This window comes from Chlorocebus sabaeus, chromosome 10 (genome assembly GCF_047675955.1).
Source record: "Chlorocebus sabaeus isolate Y175 chromosome 10, mChlSab1.0.hap1, whole genome shotgun sequence".
Classification (NCBI taxonomy): domain Eukaryota; kingdom Metazoa; phylum Chordata; class Mammalia; order Primates; family Cercopithecidae; genus Chlorocebus; species Chlorocebus sabaeus.
The window spans coordinates 34,482,153-34,502,908 of record NC_132913.1 but is presented as its reverse complement, the minus strand read 5'-3'; positions in this window follow the sequence as shown (position 1 = coordinate 34,502,908).

Below are 20,756 nucleotides of genomic sequence, written 5' to 3'. Positions count from 1 at the left end.
TGGCTTAGGCACTGTGGGCACTTTTCTCAGCTAAGTTGTGGAATATAGTCACATTTTTCTTTTAGGATTAATCATGAAGCCATACTGATTCCTTAGTGGGTCATCGGAATCTATTGGAATAATGGAAAAAGGCATGAAAAAAAAAGCCTTTGTATATAACTTCAGCATTAGTTATCACTCCCTTATCTTACTTAATGTTTTTTCATGTATGACAAGTGACCCACTCTTTCATTTTCTGAATAATAGGCAAAAGGAAAAGTTAATTTTTTTTAACTGATTGAACATGAATACTCATGTAGGTCTTTTGTAAGGCAGACTGCTCAGCTAATTAACATAGTAACATCAATCAATATGATATTTAGGAAACTATGTGCTAAGACATCTGTCTACTGACTTGTTAAAGGTAAGTCAGCACACAAGAGGTGAGTCGTGGGAAAATTGGTTTTTCTCAGAAGCAATCTACATAAGAAGCACAACATGGTCTTCAGTTAGCCCCTGCCCTTGTAACAGAGAATGTTTAGTCTCAGATGTCACACTTAGTGGGAGCTGCCAAAGTCATTACATAATTATAGTCTCCAGCTACACTTTATTTTGTGTAGTTTAATAATTTTAAAATAGCATATGCTCCCTCCTTCTTCCTTACAGTAATAAGGTAAGGAAAAGGGAAGCAGCAGCTGTGCTTAAGGGTGGATGGTTAGGGATCCTCAATGGCCCTCATACAAAGACTATCAATAAACTGGCATTCTCAATAAAACAGTGCATTTGCTCGCGAGCAAGATGGCCGAATAGGAACAGCTCCAGCCTCCACCTCCCAGCGCGAGTGACACAGAAGATGGGTGATTTCTGCATTTTCAACTGAGGTACTGGGTTCATCTCACTGGGGAGTGCCGGACAATTGGTGCTGGTCAGCTGGTGCAGCCCCATCTGCGAGAGCTGAAGCAGGGCGAGGCATCGCCTCACCTGGGAAGCGCAAGCGGAAAGGGAATCCCTTTAGAAACTGAGACACACAACACCTGGAAAATTGGGTAACTCCCACCCTAATACTGCGCTTTACCAAGGGTCTTAGCAAATGGCACAACAGGAGATTATATCCCACACCTGGCCGGGAGGGTCCCACGCCCACGGAGCCTCCCTCATTGCTAGCACAGCAGTCTGAGATCTAACTGCAAGGTAACAGTGAGGCTGGGGGAGGGGTGCCCGCCATTGCTGAGACTTAAGTAGGTAAACAAAGCCACTGGGAAGCTGGAACTGGGTGGAGCCCACTGCAGCTCAAGGAGGCCTGCCTGTCTCTGTAGACTCCACCTCTGGGGACAGGGAATAGCAAAAAAAAAAAAAATAATACTAAAAGTGGCAGAAACGTCTGCAGATGTTAATGACCCTGTCTGACAGCTTTGAAGAGAGCAATGGATCTCCCAGCATGGAGGTTGAGATCTGAGAAAGGACAGACTGCCTGCTGAAGTGGGTCCCTGAACCCTGAGTAGCCTAACTGGGAGACATCTCCCACTATGTGCAGACCAATACCTCACACCTCACATGGTGGGGTCGCCCCTGAGACGAAGCTTCCAGGGCAAGGATCAGGCAGCAACACTTGCTGTTCAGCAATATTCTATCTTCTGCAGCCTCTGCTGCTGATACCCAGGCAAACAGGGTTGGAGTGGACCTCAAGCAATCTCCAACAGACCTACAGATGAGTGTCCTGACTGTTAGAAGGAAAACTAACAAACAGAAAGGACACCCACACCAAATCCCCATCAGTACATCACCAGCATCAAAGACCAAAGGCAGATAAAACCACAAAGATGGGGAAAAAGCAGGGCAGAAAAGCTGGAAATTCAGAAACTCAGAGTGCATCTCCCCCTCCAAAGGAACGCAGCTCATCGCCAGCAATGGATCAAAGCTGGATGGAGAATGACTTTGACGAGTTGAGAGAAGAAGGCTTCAGTGGATCAAACTTCTCAGAGCTAAAGGGGGAACTATGTAACCAGCGCAAAGAAACTAAAAATCTTGAAAAAAGAATGGAAGAATGGATAACTAGAATAATCAATGCAGAGAAGGCCATAAATGAACTGACAGAGTTAAAAACCATGACACAAGAAATACGTGACAAATGCACAAGCTTCAGTAACTGACTCCATCAACTGGAAGAAAGTATCAATGATTGAAGATCAAATGAATTAAATGAAGTGAGAAGAGAAGTACAGAGAAAGAAAAGGAAAAAGAAATGAACAAAGCCTCCAAGAAATATGGGATTACATGAAAAGACCAAATCTACGTCTGATTGGTATGCCTGAAAGTGAGGGGGAAAATGGAACCAAGTTGGAAAACACTCTTCAGGATATCATCCAGGAGAACTTCCCCAACCTAGTAGGGCAGGCCAACATTCAAATTCAGGAAATACAAAGAATGCCACAAAGATACTCCTCGAGAAGAGCAACTCCAAGACACATAATTGCCAGATTCACCAAAGTTGAAATGAAGGAAAAAATCTTAAGGGCACCACAGAGAAAGGTCAGGTTACCTACAAAGGGAAGCCCATCAGACTAACAGCAGATCTCTCGGCAGAAACTCTCCAAGCCAGAAGAGAGTGGGGGCCAATATTCAACATTCGTAAAGAAAAGAATTTTCTTTTTTTTTTTTTTTTTAAATTTTTTTAAAAATTTATTTATTATTATTATACTTTAAGTTGTAGGGTACATGTGCACAACGTGCAGGTTTGTTACATATGTATACTTGTGCCATGTTGGTGTGCTGCACCCATCAACTCGTCATTTACATCAGGTATAACTCCCAATGCAATCCCTCCCCCCTCCCCCCTCCCCATGATAGGCCCCAGTGTGTGATGTTCCCCTTCCTGAGTCCAAGTGATCTCATTGTTCAGTTCCCACCTATGAGTGAGAACATGCGGTGTTTGGTTTTCTGTTCTTGTGATAGTTTGCTAAGAATGATGGTTTCCAGCTGCATCCATGTCCCTACAAAGGACACAAACTCATCCTTTTTTATGGCTGCATAGTATTCCATGGTGTATATGTGCCACATTTTCTTAATCCAATCTGTCACTGATGGATATTTGGGTTGATTCCAAGTCTTTGCTATTGTGAATAGTGCTGCAATAAACATACGTGTGCATGTGTCTTTATAGCAGCATAATTTATAATCCTTTGGGTATATACCCAGTAATGGGATGGCTGGGTCATATGGTACATCTAGTTCTAGATCCTTGAGGAATCGCCATACTGTTTTCCATAATGGTTGAACTAGTTTACAATCCCACCAACAGTGTAAAAGTGTTCCTATTTCTCCACATCCTCTCCAGCACCTGTTGTTTCCTGACTTTTGAATGATCGCCATTCTAACTGGTGTGAGATGGTATCTCATTGTGGTTTTGATTTGCATTTCTCTGATGGCCAGTGATGATGAGTATTTTTTCATGTGTCTGTTGGCTGTATGAATGTCTTCTTTTGAGAAATGTCTGTTCATATCCTTTGCCCACTTTTTGATGGGGTTGTCTGTTTTTTTCTTGTAAATTTGTTTGAGTTCTTTGTAGGTTCTAGATATGAGCCCTTTGTCAGATGAGTAGATTGCAAAAATTTTCTCCCATTCTGTAGGTTGCCTGTTCACTCTGATGGTAGTTTCTTTTGCTGTGCAGAAGCTCTTTAGTTTAATGAGATCCCATTTGTCAATTTTGGCTTTTGGTGCCGTTGCTTTTGGTGTTTTAGACATGAAGTCTTTGCCCATGCCTATGTCCTGAATGGTACTACCTAGGTTTTCCTCTAGGATTTTTATGGTATTAGGTCTAACATTTAAGTCTCTAATCCATCTTGAATTAATTTTCGTATAAGGAGTAAGGAAAGGATTCAGTTTCAGCTTTCTACTTATGGCTAGCCAATTTTCCCAGCACCATTTATTAAATAGGGAATCCTTTCCCCATTTCTTGTTTCTCTCAGGTTTGTCAAAGATCAGATGGCTGTAGATGTGTGGTATTATTTCTGAGGACTCTGTTCTGTTCCATTGGTCTATATCTCTGTTTTGGTACCAGTACCATGCTGTTTTGGTTACTGTAGCCTTGTAGTATAGTTTGAAGTCAGGTAGCGTGATGCCTCCAGCTTTGTTCTTTTGAGTTAGGATTGTCTTGGAGATGCGGGCTCTTTTTTGGTTCCATATGAACTTTAAAGCAGTTTTTTCCAATTCTGTGAAGAAGCTCATTGGTAGCTTGATGGGGATGGCATTGAATCTATAAATTACCTTGGGCAGTATGGCCATTTTCATGATATTGATTCTTCCTATCCATGAGCATGGTATGTTCTCCCATTTCTTTGTGTCCTCTTTTATTTCACTGAGCAGTGGTTTGTAGTTCTCCTTGAAGAGGTCCTTTACATCCCTTGTAAGTTGGATTCCTAGGTATTTTATTCTCTTTGAAGCAATTGTGAATGGAAGTTCATTCCTGATTTGGCTCTCTGTTTGTCTGTTACTGTTGTATAAGAATGCTTGTGATTTTTGCACATTAATTTTGTATCCTGAGACTTTGCTGAAGTTGCTTATCAGCTTAAGGAGATTTTGGGCTGAGACAATGGGGTTTTCTAAATATACAATCATGTCATCTGCAAACAGGGACAATTTGACTTCTTCTTTTCCTAACTGAATCCCCTTGATTTCTTTCTCTTGCCTGATTGCCCTAGCCAGAACGTCCAACACTATGTTGAATAGGAGTGGTGAGAGAGGGCATCCCTGTCTTGTGCCAGTTTTCCAAGGGAATTTTTCCAGTTTTTGCCCATTCAGTATGATATTGGCTGTGGGTTTGTCATAAATAGCTCTTATTATTTTGAGGTACGTTCCATCAATACCGAATTTATTGAGCATTTTTAGCATGAAGGGCTGTTGAATTTTGTCAAAAGCCTTTTCTGCATCTATTGAGATAATGATGTGGTTCTTGTCTTTGGTTCTGTTTATATACTGGATTATGTTTATTGATTTGCGAATGTTGAACCAGCCTTGCATCCCAGGGATGAAGCCCACTTGATCATGGTGGATAAGCTTTTTGATGTGTTGCTGAATCCGGTTTGCCAGTATTTTATTGAGGATTTTTGCATTGATGTTCATTAGGGATATTAGTCTAAAATTCTCTTTTTTTGTTGTGTCTCTGCCAGGCTTTGGTATCAGGATGATGTTGGCCTCATAAAATGAGTTAGGGAGGATTCCCTCTTTTTCTATTGATTGGAATAGTTTCAGAAGGAATGGTACCAACTCCTCCTTGTACCTCTGGTAGAATTCAGCTGTGAATCCATCTGGTCCTGGACTTTTTTTTGTTGGTAGGCTATTAATTATTGCCTCAATTTCAGAGCCTGCTATTGGTCTCTTCAGGGATTCAACTTCTTCCTGGTTTAGTCTTGGAAGAGTGTAAGTGTCCAGGAAATTATCCCTTTCTTCTAGATTTTCCAGTTTATTTGCGTAGAGGTGTTTATAGTATTCTCTGATGGTAGTTTGTATTTCTGTGGGGTCAGTGGTGATATCCCCTTTATCATTTTTAATTGTGTCGATTTGATTCTTCTCTCTTTTCTTCTTTATTAGTCATGCTAGCGGTCTGTCAATTTTGTTGATCTTTTCAAAAAACCAACTCCTGGATTCATTGATTTTTTGGAGGGTTTTTTGTGTCTCTATCTCCTTCAGTTCTGCTCTGATCTTAGTTATTTCTTGCCTTCTGTTAGCTTTCGAATGTGTTTGCTCTTGCTTCTCTAGTTCTTTTAATTGCGATGTTAGAGTGTCAATTTTAGATCTTTCCTGCTTTCTCTTGTGGGCATTTAGTGCTATAAATTTCCCTCTACACACTGCTTTAAATGTGTCCCAGAGATTCTGGTATGTTGTATCTTTGTTCTCATTGGTTTCAAAGAACATCTTTATTTCTGCCTTCATTTCGTTATGTACCCAGTAGTCATTCAGGAGCAGGTTGTTCAGTTTCCATGTAGTTGAGCGGTTTTGATTGAGTTTCTTAGTCCTGAGTTCTAGTTTGATTGCACTGTGGTCTGAGAGACAGTTTGTTATAATTTCTGTTCTTGTACATTTGCTGAGGAGTGCTTTACTTCCAATTACGTGGTCAATTTTGGAGTAAGTACGATGTGGTGCTGAGAAGAATGTATATTCTGTTGATTTGGGGTGGAGAGTTCTATAGATGTCTATTAGGTCTGCTTGCTGCAGAGATGAGTTCAATTCCTGGATATCCTTGTTAACTTTCTGTCTCGTTGATCTGTCTAATGTTGACAGTGGAGTGTTGAAGTCTCCCATTATTATTGTATGGGAGTCTAAGTCTCTTTGTAAGTCTCTAAGGACTTGCTTTATGAATCTGGGTGCTCCTGTATTGGGTGCATATATATTTAGGATAGTTAGCTCTTCCTGTTGAATTGATCCCTTTACCATTATGTAATGGCCTTCTTTGTCTCTTTTGATCTTTGACGGTTTAAAGTCTGTTTTATCAGAGACTAGTATTGCAACCCCCGCTTTTTTTTGTTCTCCATTTTCTTGGTAAATCTTCCTCCATCCCTTTATTTTGAGCCTATGTATGTCTCTGCGTGTGAGATGGGTCTCCTGAATACAGCAGACTGATGGGTCTTGACTCTTTATCCAGTTTGCCAGTCTGTGTCTTTTAATTGGAGCATTTAGTCCATTTACATTTAAGGTTAAGATTGTTATGTGTGAACTTGATCCTGCCATTATGATATTAACTGGTTATTTTGCTCGTTAGTTGATGCAGTTTCTTCCTAGCCTTGATGATCTTTACATTTTGGCATGTTTTTGCAATGGCTGGTACCGGTTGTTCCTTTCCATGTTTAGTGCTTCCTTCAGGGTCTCTTGTAAGGCAGGCCTAGTGGCGACAAAATCTCTAAGCATTTGCTTATCTGTAAAGGATTTTATTTCTCCTTCACTTATGAAACTTAGTGTGGCTGGATATAAAATTCTGGGTTTAAAATTCTTTTCTTTAAGAATGTTGAATATTGGCCCCCACTCTCTTCTGGCTTGAAGAGTTTCTGCCGAGAGATCTGCTGTTAGTCTGATGGGCTTCCCTTTGTGGGTAACCCGACCTTTCTCTCTGGCTGCCCTTAAGATTTTTTCCTTCATTTCAACTTTGGTGAATCTGGCAATTATGTGTCTTGGAGTTGCTCTTCTCGAGGAGTATCTTTGTGGCGTTCTCTGTATTTCCTGGATTTGAATGTTGGCCTGCCCTACTAGGTTGGGGAAGTTCTCCTGGATGATATCCTGAAGAGTGTTTTCCAACTTGGTTCCATTTTCCCCCTCACTTTCAGGCACCCCAATCAGACGTAGATTTGGTCTTTTTACATAATCCCATACTTCTTGCAGGCTTTGTTCATTTCTTTTTCTTCTTTTTTCTTTTGGTTTCTCTTCTCGCTTCATTTCATTCATTTGATCCTCAATCGCTGACATTCTTTCTTCCAGTTGATCGAGTCGGTTACTGAAGCTTGTGCATTTGTCACGTATTTCTCGTGTCATGGTTTTCGTCTCTTTCATTTCGTTTATGAGCTTCTCTGCATTAATTACTCTAGCCATCAATTCTTCCACTTTTTTTTCAAGATTTTTAGTTTCTTTGCGCTGGGTACGTACTTCCTCCTTTAGCTCTGAGAAATTTGATGGACTGAAGCCTTCTTCTCTCATCTGGTCGAAGTCATTCTCCGTCCAGCTTTGATCCGTTGCTGGCGATGAGCTGCGCTCCTTTGCCGGGGGAGATGTGCTCTTATTTTTTGAATTTCCAGCTTTTCTGCCCTGCTTTTTCCCCATCTTTGTGGTTTTACCTGCCTCTGGTCTTTGATGATGGTGATGTACTGATGGGGTTTTGGTGTAGGTGTCCTTCCTGTTTGATAGTTTGCCTTCTAACAGTCAGGACCCTCATCTGTAGGTCTGTTGGAGATTGCTTGAGGTCCACTCCAGACCCTGTTTGCCTGCGTATCAGCAGCAGAGGCTGCAGAAGATAGAATATTTCTGAACAGCGAGTGTACCTGTCTGATTCTTGCTTTGGAAGCTTCCTCTCAGGGGTGTACTCCACCCTGTGAGGTGTGGGGTGTCAGACTGCCCCTAGTGGGGGATGTCTCCCAGTTAGGCTACTCAGGGGTCAGGGACCCACTTGAGCAGGGAGTCTGTCCCTTCTCAGATCTCAACCTCCGTGTTGGGAGATCCACTGCTCTCTTCAAAGCTGTCAGACAGAGTCGTTTGTGTCTGCAGAGCTTTCTGCTGCGTTTGTTATTGTTTACTGTGCCCTGTCCCCAGAGGTGGAGTCTACAGAGACAGGCAGGTTTCCTTGAGCTGCTGTGAGCTCCACCCAGTTCGAGCTTCCCAGCAGCTTTGTTTACCTACTTAAGCCTCAGCAATGGCGGGCGCCCCTCCCCCAGCCTTGCTGCTGTCTTGCTGGTAGATCACAGACTGCTTTGCTAGCAATGAGGGAGGCTCCGTGGGTGTGGGACCCTCCCGGCCAGGTGTGGGATATGATCTCCTGGTGTGCCTGTTTGCTTAAAGCGCAGTATTGGGGTGTGAGTTACCCGATTTTCCAGGTGTTGTGTGTCTCAGTTCCCCTGGCTAGGAAAAGGGATTCCCTTCCCCCTTGCGCTTCCCAGGTGAGGCAATGCCTCGCCCTGCTTCAGCTCTCGCTGGTCGGGCTGCAGCAGCTGACCAGCACCGATCGTCTGGCACTCCCCAGTGAGATGAACCCAGTACCTCAGTTGAAAATGCAGAAATCACCGGTCTTCTGTGTCACTCGCGCTGGGAGTTGGAGACTGGAGCTGTTCCTATTCGACCATCTTGCTCCGCCCCTCCCAGAAAAGAATTTTCAACCCAGAATTTCATATCCAGCCAAACTAAGTTTCATCAGTGAAGGAGAAATAAAATACTTTACAGATAAGCAAATGCTTAGAGATTTTGTCACCACCAGGCCTGCCCTACAAGAGATCCTGAAGGAAGCACTAAACATGGAAAGGAACAACCGGTACCAGCCATTGCAGAAACATGCCAAAATGTAAAGACTATCAATGCTAGGAGGAAACTGCATCAAGTAGCAAGCAAAATAACCAGCTAATATCATAATGACAGGATCAAGTTCACATATAACAGTGTTAACCTTAAATGTAAATGGACTAAATGGTCCAATTAAAAGACACAGACTGGCAAATTGGATAAAGAGTCAAGACCCATCAGTCTGCTGTATTCAGGAGACCCATCTCACATGCAGAGACACACATAGGCTCAAAATAAAGGGATGGAGGAAGATCTACCAAGCAAATGGAGAACAAAAAAAAGCGGGGGTTGCAACACTAGCCTCTGATAAAACAGACTTTAAACCATCAAAGATCAAAAGAGACAAAGAAGGCCATTACATAATGGTAAAGGATCAATTCAACAGGAAGAGCTAACTATCCTAAATATATATGCGTCCAATACAGGAGCACCCAGATTCATAAAAGAAGTCCTTAGAGACTTACAAAGAGACTTAGACTCCCATACAATAATAATGGGAGACTTCAACACCCTACTGCCAACATTAGACAGATCAACAAGACAGAAAGTTAACAAGGATATCCGGGAATTGATCTCAACTCTGCACCAAGCGGACCTAATAGACATCTACAGAACTCTCCACCCGAAATCAACAGAATATACATTCTTCTCAGCACCAGATCACACTTATTCGAAAATTGACCACATAGTTGGAAGTAAAGCACTCCTCAGCAAATGTACAAGAACAGAAATTATAACAAACTGTCTCTCAGACCACAGTGCAATCAAACTAGGACTCAGGACTAAGAAAATCAATCAAAACTGCTCAACTACATGGAAACTAAACAACCTGCTCCTGAATGACTACTGGGTACATAAAGAAATGAAGGCAGAAATAAAGATGTTCTTTGAAACCATGGAGAACAAAGATACAACATACCAGAATCTCTGGGACACATTTAAAGCAGTGTGTAGAGGGAAATTTATAGCACTAAATGCCCACAAGAGAAAGCTGGAAAGATCTAAAATTGACACCCTAACATCACAATTAAAAGAACTAGAGAAGCAAGAGCAAATACATTCAAAAGCTAGCAGAAGGCAAGAAATAACTAAGATCAGAGCAGAACTGAGGGAGGTAGAGACACAAAAAACCCTCCAAAAAATCAATGAATCCAGGAGCTGGTTTTTTGAAAAGATCAACAAAATTGATAGACTGCTAGCAAGACTAATAAAGAAGAAAAGAGAGAAGAATCAAATAGACGCAATAAAAAATGATAAAGGGGATATCACCACCGACCCCACAGAAATACAAACTATCATCAGGAATACTATAAACACCTCTATGCAAATAAACCAGAAAACCTAGAAGAAATGGATAATTTCCTGTACTCTTACACTCTCCCAAGACTAATCCAGGAAGAAGTTGAATCCCTGAATAGACCAATAGCAGGCTCTGAAATTGAGGCAATAATTAATAGCCTACCAACCAAAAAATGTCCAGGACCAGATGGATTCACAGCCGAATTCTACCAGAGGTACAAGGAGGAGTTGGTACCATTCCTTCTGAAACTATTCCAATCAATAGAAAAAGAGGGAATCCTCCCTAACTCATTTTATGAGGCCAACATCATCCTGATACCAAAGCCTGGCAGAGATACAACAAAAAAAGAGAATTTTAGACCAATATCCCTGATGAACATCGATGCAAAAATCCTCAATAAAATACTGCAAACTGAATCCAGCAGCACACCAAAAAGCTTATCCACCATGATCAAGTGGGCTTCATCCCTGGGATGCAAGGCTGGTTCAACATACGCAAATCAATAAATGTAATCCAGTATATAAACAGAACCAAAGACAAAAACCCCATGATTATCTCAATAGATGCAGAAAAGGCCTTTGACAAAATTCAACAGCCCTTCATGCTACAAACTCTCAATAAATTCGGTATTGATGGAACGTATCTCAAAATAATCAGAGCTATTTATGACAAACCCACAGTCAATATCATACTGAATGGGCAAAAACTGGAAGCATTCCCTTTGAAAACTGGCAGAAGACAGGGATGCCCTCTCTCACCACTCCTATTCAACATAGTGTTGGAAGTTCTGGCCAGGGCAATCAGGCAAGAGAAAGAAATCAAGGGGATTCAGTTAGGAAAAGAAGAAGTCAAATTGTCCCTGTTTGCAGATGACATGATTGTATATTTAGAAAACCCCATCATCTCAGCCCAAAATCTCCTTAAGCTGATAAGCAACTTCAGCAAAGTCTCAGGATACAAAATTAATGTGCAAAAATCACAAGCATTCTTATACAACAGTAACAGACAAACAGAGAGCCAAATCATAAATGAACTTCCATTTATAATTGCCTCAAAGAGAATAAAATACCTAGGAATCCAATTTACAAGGGATGTAAAGGACCTCTTCAAGGAGAACTACAAACCACTGTTCAATGAAATAAAAGAGGACACAAACAAATGGAAGAACATACCATGCTCATGGATAGGAAGAATCAGTATTGTGAAAATGGCCATACTGCCCAAGGTAATTTATAGATTCAATGCCAACCCCATTAAACTACCAATGACTCTTCACAGAATTGGAAAAAACTGCTTTAAAGTTCATATGGAACCAAAAAAGACCCCGCATTGCCAAGACAATCTTAAGTCAAAAGAACAAAGCTGGAGGCATGACGCTACCTGACTTCAAACTGTACTACAAGGCTACAGTAACCAAAACAGCATGGTAGTGGTACCAAAACAGAGATATAGACCAATGGAACAGAACAAAGACCTCAGAAAGAATACCACACATCTACAGCCATCTGATCTTTGACAAACCTGAGAGAAACAAGAAATGGGGAAAGGATTCCCTATTTAATAAATGGTGCTGGGAAAATTGGCTAGTCATAAGTAGAAAGCGGAAACGGGATCCTTTCCTTACTCCTTATATGAAAATTAATTCAAGATGGATTAGAGACTTAAATGTTAGACCTAAAACCATAGAAACCCTAGAAGAAAACCTAGGTAGTACCATTCAGGACATAGGCATGGGCAAGGACTTCATGTCTAAAACACCAGAAGCAACGGCAACAAAAGCCATAATTGACAAATGGGATCTAATTAAACTTAGGAGCTTCTGCACAGCAAAAGAAACTACCATCAGAGTGAACAGGCAACCTACAGAATGGGAGAAAATTTTTACAATCTACTCATCTGACAAAGGGCTAATATCCAGAACCTACAAAGAACTCAAACAAATTTATGAGAAAAAACAAACAACCCCATGAAAAAGTGGGCAAAGGATATGAATAGACATTTCTCAAAAGAAGACATGCATACAGCCAACAGGCACATGAAAAAATGCTCGTCATCACTGGCCATCAGAGAAATGCAAATCAAAACCACAATGAGATACCATCTCACACCAGTTAGAATAGCAATCATGAAAAAGTCAGGAAATGATAGGTGCTGGAGAGGATGTGGAGAAATAGGAACACTTTTACACTGTTGGTGGTACTGTAAACTGGTTCAACCTTTGTGGAAAACAGTATGGCAATTCCTCAAGGATCTAGAACTAGAAATACCATATGACCCAGCCATCCCATTACTGGGTATATACCCAAAGAATTCTAAATCCTGCTGTTATAAAGACACATGCACACGTATGTTTATTGCGGCACTATTCACAATAGCAAAGACTTGGAATCAACCCAAATGTCCATCAGTGACAGACTGGATTAAGAAAATGTGGCACATATACACCATGGAATACTATGCAGCCATATAAAAGGATGAGTTCATGTCCTTTGTAGGGACATGGATGCAGCTGGAAACCATCATTCTCAGCAAACTATCACAAGAACAGAAAACCAAACACTGCATGTTCTCACTCATAGGTGGGAATTGAACAATGAGATCACTTGGTCTCTGGAAGGGGAACAGCATACACCAGGGCCTATTATGTGCAGGGGGGAGGGGGTAGGGATGGCATTGGGAGTTATACCTGATGTAAATGATGAGTTGATGGGTGTTGACAAGTTGATGGGTGCAGCACACCAACATGGCACAACTATACATATGTAACAAACCTGCACGTTGTGCACATGTACCCTAGAACTTAAAGTATAATAAATAAATAAATAAATAAATAAATAAATAAATAAATAAAAACAGTGCGTTTGTAAAGCAAATACAGTCTCCAGTCAAAGCTCCTCCCCAAGTCACCACAAATAGACATGCAATTTAAATAAATAGCATTGTGTTACCTATGAAAACATGATTTCAAGGCAGATTCCATAGTTCTCTAGATCCAACCAGTAAATTCTCCACTGCCCCTCTAATAGAAAGTATAGGGCTGCTATTGGAAAGAAGCAAATATTACAATAAGCATTTTACGATTGCAAAATCTGAGACTGACTTGTGCAAACTCAAATAGATCTTTCCTGTTGTATCTATTCAACTGTGTTACCCGTGTCAGTGCTTAGAACAGTATAGTGTAGTTTTAATTTAAGGAACACCATCAAAAACAGGATATATAGGGCATTGCTTAGCTACTTATGGGATTAAGATATGAATAGGATTTTTCAACGAAATTACTGAAGGCTGTGATCTTTTAAGATTCAAGTTGGGAAGGTCAGACGTCTAGAATGGTGAGGTAAAAGCCTCCAAAAATTCACTTCTCTATAAAAGCAAAAAGAGCATGGCAAAATAGTCAAAATCAACATTTTTGTAGCTTTTGAAATTAACCAAAGGCTTAAAACAATCTACAGAGAGTTTATTCAAGAAAACTAGATAAATCTTGATAAAAACATTGAGTTTGGTAGAGATTTATTTATTTATTAAATTATGGTAAAAACACATAAAATTTATTATTTTAGCTATGTAGAATACAGTAGTGCTATGTTACATTGTTGTGGAATAAATCTGCAAAACTGAAAATCTTTACCCATTAAAAAACTACTTCCTGCCTCTCCTGACCCTGACAACTGCCATTCTACTTTCTGTCTTTATAAAATTAACTGCTTTAGATATCTCATTTTAGGAAATCATATAGTTTTGCATTTTGTGACTGGTTTATTGCATTTTGCATAGTGTCCTCAAGGTTTTTCCATGTTGTAGAAGGTGGCAATATTTACTTCTTTTTTATATACCATTTTAGGTATATAAAACTTTTTCTTTATTCATTCTTTCCTTCATGGACGTCAGGGTTGTTTTTACATCTTAGCTGTTGTGAATAGTGCTGCAAATACCTCTTCAGGATCCTACTTTCAATTCTTTTGGTTATATACCTAAAAGTGGGATTGCTGTATCATATGGTAATTTGTTTTTAATTTTTCGAGGATCTACTATATTGTTTCTTACTGTGGACATGCTATTACCACCAACAGTTCACAAATTATCCATTTTTTCCATATTATTACCAAAGTTTCTTTTTACTGTTTAAAAAAACAGTTGTTCTTTTCCTTTGTTTTTGTTTATTTGATAGTGCCATCCTTATGTGTATGAAGTGATATTTCACATAGTTTTTATTTCCATTTTTTTAATGATTAGTGATGTTGAGCATCTTTTCATATGTTCATTGGGCATTTGTATATCTTCTTTGAAGAAATGTGCATTCAGGTTCTTTGCCCATTTTAAAATCATGTTTGTTGTTGTTGTTGTTGTTGAGTTGTAGAAGTTTTTATGTGTTCTGGATATTAACTTCTTATGAGATACATATTCAGAAACATTTTCTCCTACTCCATAGGCTGCCTTTTTATTCTATTGATTGTTTCCTCTGGTGCCCAAATGTTTTTAAATTTAATGTAGTCCCATTTGTCTGAATTTGCTTTTATTTCCTGTGATTTTGGTGTCATATCCAAACAAAATCATTCCAAATCCAATGTCATGAAGTTTTTCCCTTGGAATTTTTATAAGAGTTTTATAGTTTTAGATCTTTGTTTAGGCTTTTATTTCATCTTGAGTTATTTTTTATGTATGGTGCAAGATAAGGGTCCAACTTCATTCTTTTGCATTCAGATACTTAGCTTTTTCAACATCATTTGTTAAAGAGACTGTCCTTTGCCCATTGTTTGATCTTGGTACTCTTTCACAGGTCATTTAACCATATGCATGGGAGTGTACTTCTGCACTCTCTATTTTGTTTCATTGGTCTGTATGTCTGCCTTTATGCCAGGACCATGCTACTTCAGTTACTGCAACTTCATAATAAGTTTTGAAATTAGAGTGTGTGAAACCCCCAATTTTATTCTTTGGAAGATTGTTTTGTCTATTCAGGGTTCCTTTAGACTCCATATGAATTTTAGTATTTCTTATTTTTTTCTGCAAAAAACACATTGCAATTTTGATAGGCATTTCATTGGATCTGTAAATCACTTTGAGTTGAATAAGTAGTTTAACAACATTAATTATTCTACTACATAAGCACAGATGTGTATTTATTTGTGTCTTCTTAAATTTCTTTCAGCAATGTTTTGTAGTTTTCAGGGTACAATCTTTTGTCCCCTTGGTTAAGGTTTTTTTCTAAGTATTTTATTTGTTTTGATGCTATTGTAAATGGGATTGTTTTCTTAATTTTCCTTTCAGATTGTTCATTGTTATTACATAAAAAGCAGCTGAATTTTGCATGTCGATTTTGTAGCCTGCAACTTTATTGAATTTAATTGTTAATTCTAATGGTCTTTTTGTAGAATCTTCCAGGTTTTTTATAAAAAGTTATGTCATCTGAGAACACATCATTTTATTCCGTTCTTTCCAATTTGGATGACTTTTATTTTGTTTTCTTACCTAATTGCTGTGAATAGGACTTCCAGTATTATGATAAATACAAATGATGACAATGGGCATTATTGCATTGTTTCTGATCTTAGAGGAAAAGCTTTCGGTTTTTTACTATTGAGTATGATGTTAGCTGTAGGGTTTTAATATATGGTCTTCATTATATTGAGGTGATTTCCTTCTACTCCTAGTTTGTCATGTATTTTATAATAAAAGATTATTGAATTTTGTCAAATGCTTTTATTCTGTATAAATTGTGATAATCTTGTGATTTTTTTTCCTTTCATCCCATTGATTTTCATCTGTCGAACTATCTTTGCATTCCAGGAATAAATCCTACTTGGTCATGTTATATAATCCTACTTGGTCATAATGTATAATCATTTTAATTTGTAATTTGGTTTGTTGGTATTTTGTTGAGGATTTTCACATCAATATTCATCAGAAATATTGGTGTGCAGTTTTCTTGTAGTATTTTTTGTGGCTTTAGTAACAGGATGATGCTTGTTTTACAAAATGAGCTTATAAGTGTTCCTTCATGCTCAATTTTTGTTTGAAGAGCTTGAGAAAGATTGTGTTTAATTCTTCCTTAAGTGTGTGGAAGAATTCCTCAGTGAAATCATCTAGCCTGGGCTTTTTTTGTCATTTGTGGGAGGTTTTTGATTACTCACTCAATCTCCTACTGATAATTGGTTGATTCAGATTTTCTATTTCTTCATAATTCAGTCTTGGTAGATTACATATTTCTAATTTGTTGGCATATAATTATTCATAGCAATATCTTATAATCCTCTTTATTTCTTTGGCACTAGTTGTAATATCTCTTTTTTATTTCTGATTTTAGTTATTTGGGTATTCTTTCTTCTTAGTTAATCTACATGAAGATTTGTTAACTTATTTCATCTTTTCAAGAAACCAATTCTTAATTTCATTGACTTTTTATTTTAATTCTTTGAAATTCTTAATTTCAATTGTTTCTTCTCTAATCATTTTTATTTTCTTCCTTCTGCCAACTTTGGGATTCATGCACTGACTTCTTTCTCATTTCCTTTTGTGTATCTTTTACAGGTATTTTCTGTGTGGTTTTTATGGGGATTACATAAAACATCTTAAACATACAACAATCTGTTTTAAACTAGTGTTGACTTAACTTGAATTGCATGTAAATACTACTTGTTTACGTCTCTGCTCCCAAACATTTTATATTATTGATTTTGCAAATTAAATCTTTTTATACTGTGTATCCATTAAAATAAATTTATAGTTTTAATTTCCCTTTTAAATACTATACCAGAATTAGAAGTAATTTATGCATCAACATTACAAAACTATAGGATTCTATGTTTGTCTATGTCACACATGTACCAGAGCACTTTGTATTTTCATATGCTTTTATGTTGCTATCAGTGTCCTTTTCTTTCAACTTGAGGAGCTTTCACTAGCATTTTTTGGAGTGCAGATCCAGTGGTAATGAACTCCCAAGGCTTCTGTTTATCTGGGAAAGTCTAAATTTCCCCATCATTTTTGAAAGAGTTTTGTCTGATGTAGCATTTCTGGTTGGCTTTTTCTTTTGTTTTGTTTTCCAGCATTTTGAATATATCATCTCACTCTCTTCTGGACTGTAGGGTTTCTGCTAAGAAATCTGCTAATCTTATGGAATTATCATGAAATATGACAAGTTGCTTTTCTGTTGTTGCTTCGAAGATTCATTTTTTGTGACTTTTGACAGCTTGATTACAGTGTGTCTTAATACAAGCTTCTTGGGTTTAATTAGTTTGAGTTCATTAAGCTTCTTAAATGTGAAGGTTCATTTTCTTCACCAAATTTGGGAAGTATTTGGCCATTATTTCTTTACTGACCTCTTTGTCCTCTTAGCTCTTGCCTGTCCTTCTGAAATTTTCATAATGTATATGTTGGTGTGCGTAATTGTATCCCACAAATGCCTTAGGCTTTCTTCACTTTTGTTCATTTTTTTTTTTCTATTTGCTCCTCTGCCTCAATTATTTCAAATGATCTGTCTTCCAGTTCGCTGTTACCTTTTTCTGCTTGATCAAATCTGCTGTTGAACCCATCTATTAAAATGTTCAACTCACCTATATTCTTAAGCTCTAGAATTTGTTTTTTAAAATAGTTTCTATCATTTTGTTGATATTTTTATTTTGTTCTTGCATCACTTTTCTGATTTTGTTTAGTTTTGTGTGTTCTCTTTTAGCTCACTGAACATCTTTATGACAATTATTTAAGATTTTTCTTTTAGGAAGCATGTAGCTCTTCATTTCTTTGGGTTAAGTTTTTGTAGTTTTATTTTTTTCCTTTAACTGAACCATGTTTCTCTGTTTCTGTGTATAATTTAAAATTATGTGTTAAAATTTGGACATTTGGAAAAAGTCACCTTAGTTTTTACTGTCTTTTTACAGGGGAAGACCATCGCCAATCAGCCTAGCTAGATATGCTGGGGGCATCTGAAACCTTTTCTGGTGATGTGTCTTTTCTGGGCTTGAGCATGTAATCCCCAACTAAAAGGTTTTGTTCCTATTTATTTTTAAGCGCTATAAAATCTCTTGCTCCTTCTGTTGTCTTTGTGCAGTAACATTGTCTCTCTAAAGCTGCAACAAGTTGCTGCACTGGCCATTATTCTCAGTAGCCTCCAGACATTCAAACTATGCTGGTTCCTATCAGTGCTCTCAGTCAGGCGAGACAGAAACTAGTCCTTTGTCCATTCCCCGAAAACCAAAATTGTTGGTACACAATTTTTTCTTCTCTTTCCTTCCCAAGTTAGAAGCTGTGAGTTGGGAGTTTTCTCCTAATAGTAGTACGCTCCACTTGCTAGGGACGGGACTATAACTTTTCTTTTTATATTTTTTAATTTTATATTTTTATATTTTATATTTTATTTAACTTGAATTGCATGTAAACACTCTATTTGTTTAGATCTCTGCTCCCCAAACATTTTGTGTTATTGATTTTGCAAATTATATCTTTTTATACTGTGTATCCATTAAAATAAATTTATAGTTTTAATTTCTCTTTTAAATACTATACCAGAATTAGAAGTAATTTATGCATCAACATTACAAAACTGCAGGATTCTATGTTTGTCTATATTATACGTGTACCACTTTTCTTTTTATATGCTCCTTTTTAAATTATTACACTTTAAGTTCTGGGATACATGTGCGGAACTTGCAGGTTTGTTACATAGGTATACATGTGTCGTGGTTTGCTGCACCCATCAAACCGTCATCTACATTAGGTATTTCTCTTAATGCTATGCCTCCCCTTGTCCCCTACCCCCTGATAGGTCCCATGTGTGATATTCCCCTCCCTGTGCTGATATGTTCTCATTGTTCAACTCCCACTATTGAGAGAGAACATGTGGTGTTTGGTTTTCTGTTCCTGTGTTAGTTTGCTGAGAGTGATGGCTTTCAGCATCATCCATGTCCTGCAAAGGACATGAACTCATCTTTTTTATGGTTGTATAGTGTTCCATAGTGTATATGTGTCACATTTTCTTTACTCAGTCTATCATTGATGGACATTTGGGTTGGTTCCAAGTCTTTGTTATTGTGAACAGTGCTGCAGTAAACATACACGTGCATGTGCCTTTATAGTAGAATGATTTATAATCCTTTGGGTATATACCTAGTAATGGGATTGCTGGGTCAAATGGTATTTCTAGCTCTGGATCCGTGAGGAATCACCACACTGTCTTCCACAATAGTTGAACTGATTTACACTCCCACCAACAGTGTAAAAGCATTCCTACTTCTCCACATCCTCTCCAGCATCTGTTGTTTCCTGACTTTTCAATGATCACCATTCTAACTGGCATGAGATGGTATCTCATTGTGGTTTTGATTTGCATTTCTCTAATGACCGGTGATGATGAGCTTTTTTTCGTATGTTTCTTGGCCACATAAATGTCTTCTTTTGAGAAGTGTCTGTTCATATACTTTGCCAACTTTTTGATGGGGTTGTTTTCTTCTTATGAATTTGTTAAGTTCCTTGTAGATTCTGGATATTAGACCTTGGTCAGATGGATAGATTGCAAAAATTTTCTCCCATTCTGTAGATTGCCTGTTCACTCTGATGATAATTTCTTTTGCTGTACAGAAGCTCTTTAGTATAATTAAATCCCATTTGTCAATTGTGGCTTTTGTTGCCATTGCTTTTAGTGTTTTAGTCGTGAAGTCTTTGCTCATGCCTATGTCCTAAATGGTATTGCCTATGTTTTCTTCTAGGGTTTTTATGGTTTTAGGTCTTACATTTAAATTTTTAATCCATCTTGAGTTAATTTTTGTATAAGGTGTACGGAACGTGTCCAGTTTCAGTTTTCTGCATATGGCTAGCCAGTTTTCCCAACACCATTTATTAAATAGGGAATCCTTTCCCCATTGCTTGTTTTTGTCAGGTTTGTCAAATATCAAATGGTTTTAGATGTGTAGTGTTATTTCTGAAGGCTCTGTTCTCTTCCATTGGTCTAGATATCTGTTTTGGTACCAGTATCATGTTGTTTTGGTTACTGTGGCCTTGTGGTATAGTTTGAAGTCAGGTAGAGTGATGCCTCCAACTTTGTTCTTTTTGCTTAGGATTTTCTTGGCTATACGGGATGTTTTTTTGTTACATATGAAATTTAAAGCAGTTTTTTTCTAATTCTGTGAAGAAAGTCAATGGTAACTTGATGGGGATAGCACCAAATCTATAAATTACTTTGGGGAGTATGGCCATTTTCACAATATTGATTCTTCCTATCCATAAGTATGGAATACTTTTCTGTTTGTTTGTGTCCTCTTTTATTTCACTGAGCAGTGGTTTGTAGTTCTCCTTGAAGAGATCCTTCACATCCCTTGTAAGTTGCATTCCTAGGTGTTTTATTCTCTTTGTAGCATATGTGAATGGGAGTTTACTTATGACTTGGCTATTTGTCTATTATTGGTGTATAGGAATGCTTGCAATTTTTGCACATTGATTTTGTATCCTGAGACTT